The following is a 9,938-nucleotide window of genomic DNA, read 5'->3' as shown; positions in this document are numbered from 1 at the left end:
TATAGCCAGGTCCATCAAAACAGCATGCAGGTGCCTGGAGTAGTGTAGTGGTGGGTGAAGGTGCACCATAGACTGGTGGGCCCAGGGCCATACCTCTACCTACCTGCTACACTTGTGGTGAAAACTGTGAGCTCTACAAAACTCACCAGAAACCCACTGTACCCACCAGGGGCGTAGCCAAACTTCCGTGGGAGGGGGTCAAAAGCCTGAGGGGAGGGGGCACATTTTAGCCCTCCCCCAGCGCCGCCCCCCCCCCCCGCCGCCATTGCCGCCCCCCCACGTCTTTTCCGACCCCCCTCCTGCCGCGAACCCTCCCCCGCCGCCGCCTACCTTCACTTTTGCTGGCAGGGGACCCCACTCCCCGCCAGCCGACGTCCTCTCCGTCCTGCTCCTGCTCTTGTTGCACGTGCAGGACGTCAGACTCAGAGAATAGAGTTCTGTTCTCTGAGTCTGACGTCGCACGTACAACGTGCAGGACATCAGCAATGCAATGCAACAGCAGGAGCAGGATGGAGAGGATGTCGGCTGGCGGGGAGTGGGGTCCCCTGCCAGCAAAAGTAAAGGTAGGCGGGGGCGGGTTCGCCGGGAGGGGGATCCAGGCTGGAATCTACGGGGGCCCAGGCCCCCTCAGGCCCCACGTAGCTACGCCACTGGTACCCACATATAGGTGCCCCCTCACCCACAAGGGCTATTGTAGTAGTGTACAGTTGGAGGTAGTGGGTTTTGGAGGGCTCAGCAGACAAGATAAGGGAGCAACAGTGAGATGTACATCTGGGATCATTTATATGAAGTCCCTAGCGGTGCCCCCTAGGGTGCCCCATTGCTCTTCTGGGATGTCTGGGGGAGCAAGCTGCTAAAAATGCTAGCCCTCCTACATCCCTGTGGATTCATTTTCTTTGTTTTATACTTGTACTTTTTTTTTTTCAAAAATAGCCTGACAAAATAAACACACAGAGCACAAAACCTTGTTACAAACGGTATTTTTGAAAAAAAAAAAAAGATAGTCATTTTGCTTTTTTAAAAATGGCTATATTTCCTATTCGGATTTGGGATATTTAAGCAAAAAACATCCAAAGTCTGACTTGGACATCGTATCAAAAATGCCCCTCCTCAAGTTCCTGCAACATAACTGAGAGGACGTTTGGGTAACTTTCACTTTGTTTTTCATCTGATAAAGATATTATTAGTTACCAAAAGCTAGTCAACAAATGTATACAGTTAGTCCTATAAAAAAGGAGCATCTTATATGTATCTTTTTTGTTTGTTTGTTTGTTTGCTTCTTTGCACCGTTTATAAGGAGACTGTATCTTCTGCCATGGCAGTACTTCATGTTACCAGCAGGTGTCAGCATCTAGCTATGTTTTTGACCAGGAAAGGCTAGAGGTGGTTGAACAAAGGCCTAGTAAGCAGAGTGCTAGATCTGTGACCTTGGCACTAAGAATCTAAGATGCAGCAGTGACTTCAGAGCCAGTGATAAGGGGTGAGGGCCCTCTCCTGTATTTCTATCCTGGGCTCCAGTGTGTCTGATGTTCATTATAAGTGATCTGGTGTATTTTGGTTTTCCACAACATGCCATTCCTTATGTGCCCCCCCCCCCTCCCTCTCCATTCTTTTATACTATGGAAAACAAAGCACACTGCCCAGTCTCCTTGTTCAGCCTAAGGACTGAGGGAAGGCCTGGGTTTAGCACTGACACCTAGTCCAATAATCATGGTAGAAACACAGACAGCTCAGGACTACAGATTAAGGATTATTCAAAGGCGTTGTTATTTATTTATTTGTTACTTTTGTATCCCACATTTTTCCACCTATTTGCAGGCTCAATGTGGCTTACATAGTACGGTAAAGGCGTTCGCCAAGTCTGGTAGAGAAACAAAAACATGGTGATGTGGTGGTCGATTAAGGTTCAGGCACAATGGGGATCGAAGAGAGGAGAGGTTATGTGGTATCCATTACGAGTTTTGGTTTTGCTGTGTTGCAGAGTGTAGGCATTTATGTTGGGTCGGTAGGGTATGCCTTTTTGTACAGGTTCGTTTTTAGTGAGGTACGACCTGCAAAACGGAATATGGTATAGGGCCGTTGCAACTATGATCATGCCTTAAATGTAAGTACATGTTCAGCAACGTGCTCTAGTATTCTGAAAAGGAAATTAGACACCCACTTTTGGCAATATGAGCAGCACCTATAGTGGGCATCTTGTTATAGAATGAGCCTCCTAGCATCTAATCCAGTTCACCTCTTGGGTCCTAACATCAGGCAGCTCATTTTATTCGGGAGCCTCCTATGAGGAATTGTATCTAAGGATTTGCTGCAATCTACGTAGACTTCAATTGAGTTCTCTGGCCTCCTAGTCAATGAAGTCAATCTGATTTGTTTGGTGCAATCTTCCTTTGGTAAAACCATGTTGCCTCAGATGTTGGATTCAACATAGTTTATTATTTTTTCCTTCAGCAGTGTTTCCATTAGTTTTCTGACCACTAAGATAAGGCTTGTCAGCTCATACTTTATTACCGCTTCTCTGTTGCTATTTTTATGAAGAGGGACAATATCAACCCTTCTTCAATCCCGTGGAACTTCCGCTGTCTCCAAGGATCTAGTAAATACATTTTTAAGAGGATACTCAGTATGTAAAATCCAGACTGGTTCAATCTGTCCTCTTTTTACTGAAGCCATATGGTAACCCTAAAGTTATAAGGATGGGGCTGAAGCTAGGGATTTGCTTCTAGTTTACGGCAAGGGTTTTCAACCCAGTCCTCAATACACCCAACCAGTCAGGGTTTTCAGGATATCCTGATAATCCTGCTGGGTGGGTGTGCCCCGCGGACTGGGTTGAAAACCTCTGGTCTAGGGCAGGGGTTGGCAACCACAGTCCTTGGGCCACAACCCAGTAAGGTTTTCATACTTTCCACAATGTAGAAAGCTTGAAAATCTAACTGGGTTGTGCCCCTCGAGGACTGTGGTTGCAACCCCTCCCCCTCCAAGTGTGCTAAAGAGCAAAGAAGTAATTGGCAGAGTATGGCTTAAGAGAAGGAATAGACTGGTCTTTTTCAGCATTGCCTGGCTTGGCACAGAGCTGCACAAGTTACTGGAGTGTTTAAATACTCCAGTATAGAGAATGTGTTTATGTATGAATATATGTGTGTGTCTGTGAATACATTTGTGTGTGATCATGATGTGAGTTTGCGTGTAACTGATAATGTCTGCGTGTGCATGTTCAGGGCAGGATTAACCCTTCAATGGATCCCCCACATTGTAATACAAATACAATTTAAGACTACAATAAACAGGGCTCTTCCACTTTCAAACACAAAGAAAATCAAAAGAAGAGGAAGTAACAGACCAGAATCACTGCCAACTGGAAGGCAAAGCACAGGGTGTGGGCAGGGCAGGATTAAGGCATAGGTAAACTAAGCACCTACCTGAGGTCCAAATGTTTAGGAGGCTGCCATGGCAAACCCCTCCCTCATCCCTTCAGACTGTCACTGAAATACTTTGATGTTTCACTTATATATGCTGTTACTTATCAAAATTTGCTTATTTCCGATCTGACGAAGAAGGGCAACCTTCGGAAGCTAATCAAAAAATGTATTACGTTAGTCCAATAAAAAAGGTATCATCTTATTTTCTTTTCTATGTTTTATTCTATATCTATTGACTGCTTTTAGAAGTGGACTAACACGGCTACCACATCTCTCTACTCAAGATGGAAGATACCGCATGTAGCCGCATGAAAAAGCAAATGAACAAACTTATGGAAAAAGAAACGAAAGTAAACAGTCATCTTTACTTTCTGACAATCTGCAAGAAGAATAACATCATTCCAAAAGGACTGAGGATCAAAACTCCTTTGGCTACTACTTGCAATTCTGTCCTTATAAATGAACTGTTGACAGAAAGAAGAGTGGAGATGGGGAGACCAGAGTCACTGCGGGCCGCAGAGGTCTCCCATCCCTTGTGCACTGTCCTCCGGTCGGCAGGAGGAGTCGGTGAGCAGCTGCTTCCTCTTCTGCCAGTTTTCCATCGTAGTCAAAACTACATGGACCCAGTTTGTGGCAGTTTTAAAATTAAATATTATGCTAGTCCTGCCCTGGGTATGGGGAGAAAAGACATATCAGAGGGCAGCAGCAGCTCTGCCCCCCCCCCCCCCCCACTCTTCTTTCAGCCAGCAGCCAATTTACCAGGGGAAAATCTGCCATGGGAGCCATTGAATTACTACATCTGAGAGGATTTCATCCCAAATATTTGGACCCTAGGCATGTGCCTAATTTGCCTATGCCTTTATCCTATCCTGTCCATGTTGGTTTTGACCCATATGCACACACATGCACACACATATGTATACACACAAACACAGAGATAGATGCAAATTGAGATTTGCGTCTAAAGAGGAAGCAGTAATGAGAGACAGATGGTGAAAGAAGGAGAGATCTGGGGAAAGGTGCCAGTAATGTGCAAAGACTGTCTGAAAAAAGAGCAAAGGAAGGAGAGAGCGTGAGAGAAGAAAAAGAGAGTAACAATTTTTTCTGGGGCATGTGGAAGGAAAACTGCAAACCAAACCTGTATTTTGGATTTATTACTTGCCATTTTCACATCCGAGCTCAAGGCCAATTACAACAGATACATAAGCAATTCCCCTGCCCAAGAGGGGCTCACAATCTATGTTATGCCTGAAACAATAGAGGGCAATGTGACTTGCTCAAGGTCACAAGGAGTGTCAGTGGGAGACCTGGGATTTCAAACCTAGTCTAACAACTAGGGCACTCCTTCCTTCCTGATTTACCGATCCAGGACACTATCGTCTGGACTGAGCACTTCCAGCACGTCTACAAAGAAATCAAACCTGAAGATCTCACAAGATCTACAAATTTATTATTATTATTATTATTTATTAGGATTTATTTACCACCTTTTTGAAGGAATTCACTCAAGGCGGTGCACAGTAAGAATAGATCAAACATGAGCAAAAGACAATTACAGCAGTAAAAATATTCAAAAACAATACAAAGAATGGCATGGTATACTATTTACAATGTCAACACAATATGTAATAGAACATTATAGGTGATAGCGAAGCGTAAAGCAAAGATGTAACATATAGAAGGGTAAGAAAGCAGGAAGAGTTAGAAAGTAAGGCATACAAAAGGGGGTGGGTGAGAGAGTGGGGCTTGTATGATCAAAAACATATGTGAAAAGTGTAATCAAGGACTATCTAACACTACTAGACACCTCATAACACAGGAAATCAAGGAATGCCTCTAGACACTGAAGCCCAGAAAAGCATATGTTCCTGATAGCATATTCAATTTAAAACATAATCAATACAGCAATACATGCTAGCAAAGTAACCTGATTCTCCTCTAGCCATTCACAAGACATGGTCACAGGGGCTAATAATTCCAACCTATGGAACAGGGGGGTCACCAGTCCAAATAATTACAAGGGATATGTGTCGACAGAAACCCCTGGCAACCTCTTCTGTAGCATCCATAACACATGAATACTAAAATTCCGAATGAACGCAATAGTCTGCGCTGAAGTCAGAATGGGTTCCTCAAACATCGAGCTGCTGACCACATTGTCACCTTGCAGACACCGAATAACATGTACAAAAATACTCCCTCACTATTGATCTAAAAACATTTGAGTGTTCGGCACACTGGCCTCAATCTCAAACTAGAACAACCTGAAATCAGGTGATAAATCTATAAATAAATATACGTGTATATTCATCCATCAGCTGTATGACAGACCTGCAGAGAGACAGACAGCTTCAGGAAAGATCAAAGAGTGAGACAGGGATGTAGCCCAAACCCTGTTCTTTCTTTTCTAATATCAATGACCTCTCCATATTTCTGGAGAGATTCCCAATCCCAGAACTAAAACTAAATGACTCATAGAAACATAGAACATGATGGCAGAAAAAGACCATACGGCCTATCCAGTCTGTTCATCCATACCAACTGCTCAGTTCTACATTTCCTTCCTCTCCCTCAGCAATTTGCTGTGCTTGTCCTAGGTTTTACTGAATTCAGATAAGTGTAGGTGGTGAAGTCCACTGGGAGGCTGTTTCAAACATCTACCACCCCTTCTGTAAAGAAATATTTCCACCTTACTCCTCGGTTTACCCTCTTTCACCCTCAGCCTCTGACCCCTTACTTAAATCCTCCTTTTAATTGAAAGATGCTATTCACCTGTGTGTGTATATACCATAGAGATATTTAAATATCTCAATCATATCTCCCCTTTCCATTCTTTAGATCTCTAAGTCTATCCCCATATGCTGCTCTATGACACTGGTCCCCAAACCTGGTCCTGGAGGCACCTCAGCCAGTCAGGTGTTCTGGATATCCACAATGAATATTCATAAGAGATATTTGCAGGCAGTGGAGGCAGTGCATGGAAATCTCTCTCATGAATATTGTGGATATCCTAAAAACCTGACTACCTGGGGTGGCCTCCAGGACCAGGTTTGGGAACCACTGTTCTATTTATTTTATTTATTTATTTATTTATTTACTGCATTTGTATCCCACATTTTCCCACCTCTTTGCAGGCTCAATGTGGCTTACATTATGCTGTAATGGCGATCGCCATTTCCAGAAGGAGAAATACAGAATATTATTGCATTTAAAGTACAGAAAATATAAAATAAATTAGAAGTAAATAGATATACAAATCATTTTAGGTATAAGAGGACAAGGGTAATGTGTAACGTTCAATAATGACATTGTAATTATAGTAAACAAATAGAAAGAGATCAATGATAAGCTGCCCTCTGTTTACATCTTTTCAAAGGTGCTACCTCCAGAACTGTACACAATACTCCAAATGGGATCTCACTAGAGACTATACAAAGGTATTATCATTTCTCTTTCTCCTGCTAACTATTTCTCTCCCTATCTACCCAAGCATCCTTCTGGCTTTTGCTGTCATCTTTTCTACCTATTTGGTCACCATAAGATCATCAAATTCAATTACTTCCAGATCCTGCTCTTCTTTCATCCACAGAAGAACTTCATCCCCTATACTGTACCACTTTCTTGGGTTTTTGCAGCTGAAATGCATGACCCTACAGTTTTTAGCTTTAAATCTTAGCTGCCGAACTCTTGATCATTCTTCAAGCTTCACTAAATCCTTCATCCTGTTTTTCATACCTTTCAAGATGTCTACTGAGTTGCAGATGTTGGTATCATCCAAGTAAAGACAAACCTTTCCAGATAATTTGACTATAATATCGCTTACAAAATGTTGAAAAGAACCAGACGAAGGACATACCACTGGTAATGCCCCTACTGTAAGAGTGGGCTCCATTTACCACTACCCTCTGTCACCTCCCGCTCAACCAGCTTCTAACTAAGGCAGTCATTTTAGGGCCCAAGTCAAGTTCATTCAGTTTGTTTAGAAAGAACCATATCTAAATAGGCTATACCTCTCTGTTCGTCCAAAGACATTGATTAAATTCATCTGACAAGAGCTGCCTCAGATCCTATAATTCACCAGATTCCAGAAACTGCATTATCCTCTATTTTACCTATCATCATGGAGGTCAGACTAACGGGCCTGAATTTCTCATCTTTTTCTTTGCATCTACTTTTGTGGGAGGAACATCTAGTCCCCTGGGACTACTGCTGACTCTAATGAAGTGTTGAAAAGGCCACCTAGTGGAACTGCCAGAACTCCCCTAAATTCCTTTAGTGACCTTGGATGAATCTTGTCTAGCCCTTAGTTTAGCTAGGCCTTCACAATCTTCCGAAAATCATTTGACGTCTACCTCACTTCCATTCCTATTTGTGTCTGTCTTTTCTGTGGTTCTACTCTCATTTCTTCCACATTGAATACTGAACTGAACATAAATATTTGTGAAGCATTTCTACATTTTCCTCTCCATCTTTCTCTCCTTCACCTCTGAGTCTTGTGGTCTTCCTTGTCCCCTTCTTCCTCTCACTGACATATCTGAAAATTATCTTGTTCCTCCCATTTTACTGTATTGGTCATGTTGTCTTCCATGTACATGTTTCTGACCACTTTCCCAGCTTCTCTTAGCTCTTCCAGATGCTGAGGCTAGTCTTTCTCTTTCTGTGATGTCTTGTAAGAATATTCACCTTTTTTCCTTTACCTTCTTTAGAACGCCACAGTAGCCTCTTTTTCCCTTTACATTTATTTACTTTCCTAACTCAGAGATGAAATCCTGTACTCCGAAAGGTAAAACGTCCAAAAATCCGAATAGGAAAGGAGGTAATTTTTGAACAAGAAAAATGTCTTTTTTTTTTTTTTTTTAAATACTGTTTTGAACAAGGTTTTGTGCTTTGGACATTTTGATTTTTTGGTCCATTTTCGAAAAAAGAAAAAGTGCAAAACATCGAGATTCATGCCATTGGGATGTAGGAGGGCCAGCATTTTTGGTAGACTGGTCCTCCAGACATCCCAGGAAAGCACCCTAGGGGGCACTTCTGTGCACTTCATAAAAATGCTCCCAGGTACCCATTTCACCTTTCCTCCCCTGAGCCCTCCAAACCCCACTTAAAACACACTGTCCCCCCACTATACACCACTACAATAGCCCTTATGGGTGAAGGGGCGCCTGTATGTGGGTACTGTAGGGTTTTGGTGACTTTGGGAGGGGTCACAGTTTCCACCATAAGTGTGACAGCCAGGTAGAGGGAAATAGGGACCTGAGTCCCCCACTCCATGATGCACTGCACCGACCACTAAACTTCTCCAGGGACCTGCATGCTGATTTAATAGACCTGACTTTAACATCTGAGGCTGTAAGTCATATTTTTATTCACATTTTGGGGGGTGGGAGAGCATCAGTGACTGCTGGGGGGTATTGGGGGGTCATCTCTGATTCCCTCCAGTGGCCATCTGGTCATTTAGGTCACCTTTTTGTGCCTTATTCGTTCTGAAAACAGTTCTAGACCAAGACCTTTTAGTTTTAGTCCTGGACGTTTTGGTTTTGTTCCATTACGGCTGAAAAATGTCCAAATGTTAGGAATGCCCTAATCCCACCTTCAAAATGTCCCTGACACGCCCCTTGTAATTTGGATGCACTGCAGATGACTTGCATAGATAAACATCTCCGCTCTAAGAGAGAGGAATTACAAATTGAAGAGAGGGCGATAATAGCAAAGGTTCAGCTCCTAACGAAGCGAATGCGAAACAGGGGCTCGCTGTAGAGCGAACCTACTAAGAAAGCCCGCATAAAAAGATAAGTGCAAAAAGTTGTAAATATAAAGTTTAATTGCTATAAAGCAATACAAGAGGATTTTTTGACTAATGAGGATGCGAATCTGAAGTCTTTTTTTGCCTCTTTATAAAAGACTGTGTGTGTTTTTTTTCATAGTTTGCATTACAGATATTAGATTTTGAAGTCAATGTTCAAACATTAAGAATATCTGCAAAATAGGTTTTGAAAATACTAATTTAAAAGAAAAACATCCAAATGGTGCTTTATGACAATTTTTGGATGTTTTTCTCTTTTGAAAATGAGCTCCACTGCCTCCTAATGTTAGGCCTATGTTTTAGAATAATAGCACTTAGGTTTGTCTGAGCTGCCAATAATTAGCAGTTATAGGTGTAACAGCTAGGCAGTATTCTATAATCTATGTGCCAAAGAGGCATAATTTCAAAGCACTTAGACTTACGAAGTTACACATTAACCCGTGGAACATAGTCAGAAAATGAGCCCCACAGTCACTTACCCCTGCATTCTATAAGGGTCGCTGAAATTTGTACCAATTTTGGGTGCGATCCTGAGATGTGTGCACATTAGTTAATAAGCCAATTAACACCAGTTATTGGTGTTAATTGGCAATTATTTGTAGTTGCGCACACTTCTGCCTGCACACTAGTCTATAAAGTTGCATGCTGAAGTTGTCTTGTAAATAACCCAAAAAGGGCGTGACCATGGGAGGGGCAAGGGCAAATCAGGGGCGTTC

The sequence above is a fragment of the Microcaecilia unicolor genome, chromosome 12, assembly GCF_901765095.1.
Source record: "Microcaecilia unicolor chromosome 12, aMicUni1.1, whole genome shotgun sequence".
NCBI classification, from domain to species: domain Eukaryota; kingdom Metazoa; phylum Chordata; class Amphibia; order Gymnophiona; family Siphonopidae; genus Microcaecilia; species Microcaecilia unicolor.
The sequence above is the reverse complement of the archived record's forward strand: the minus strand, read 5'-3'. Positions refer to the sequence as shown.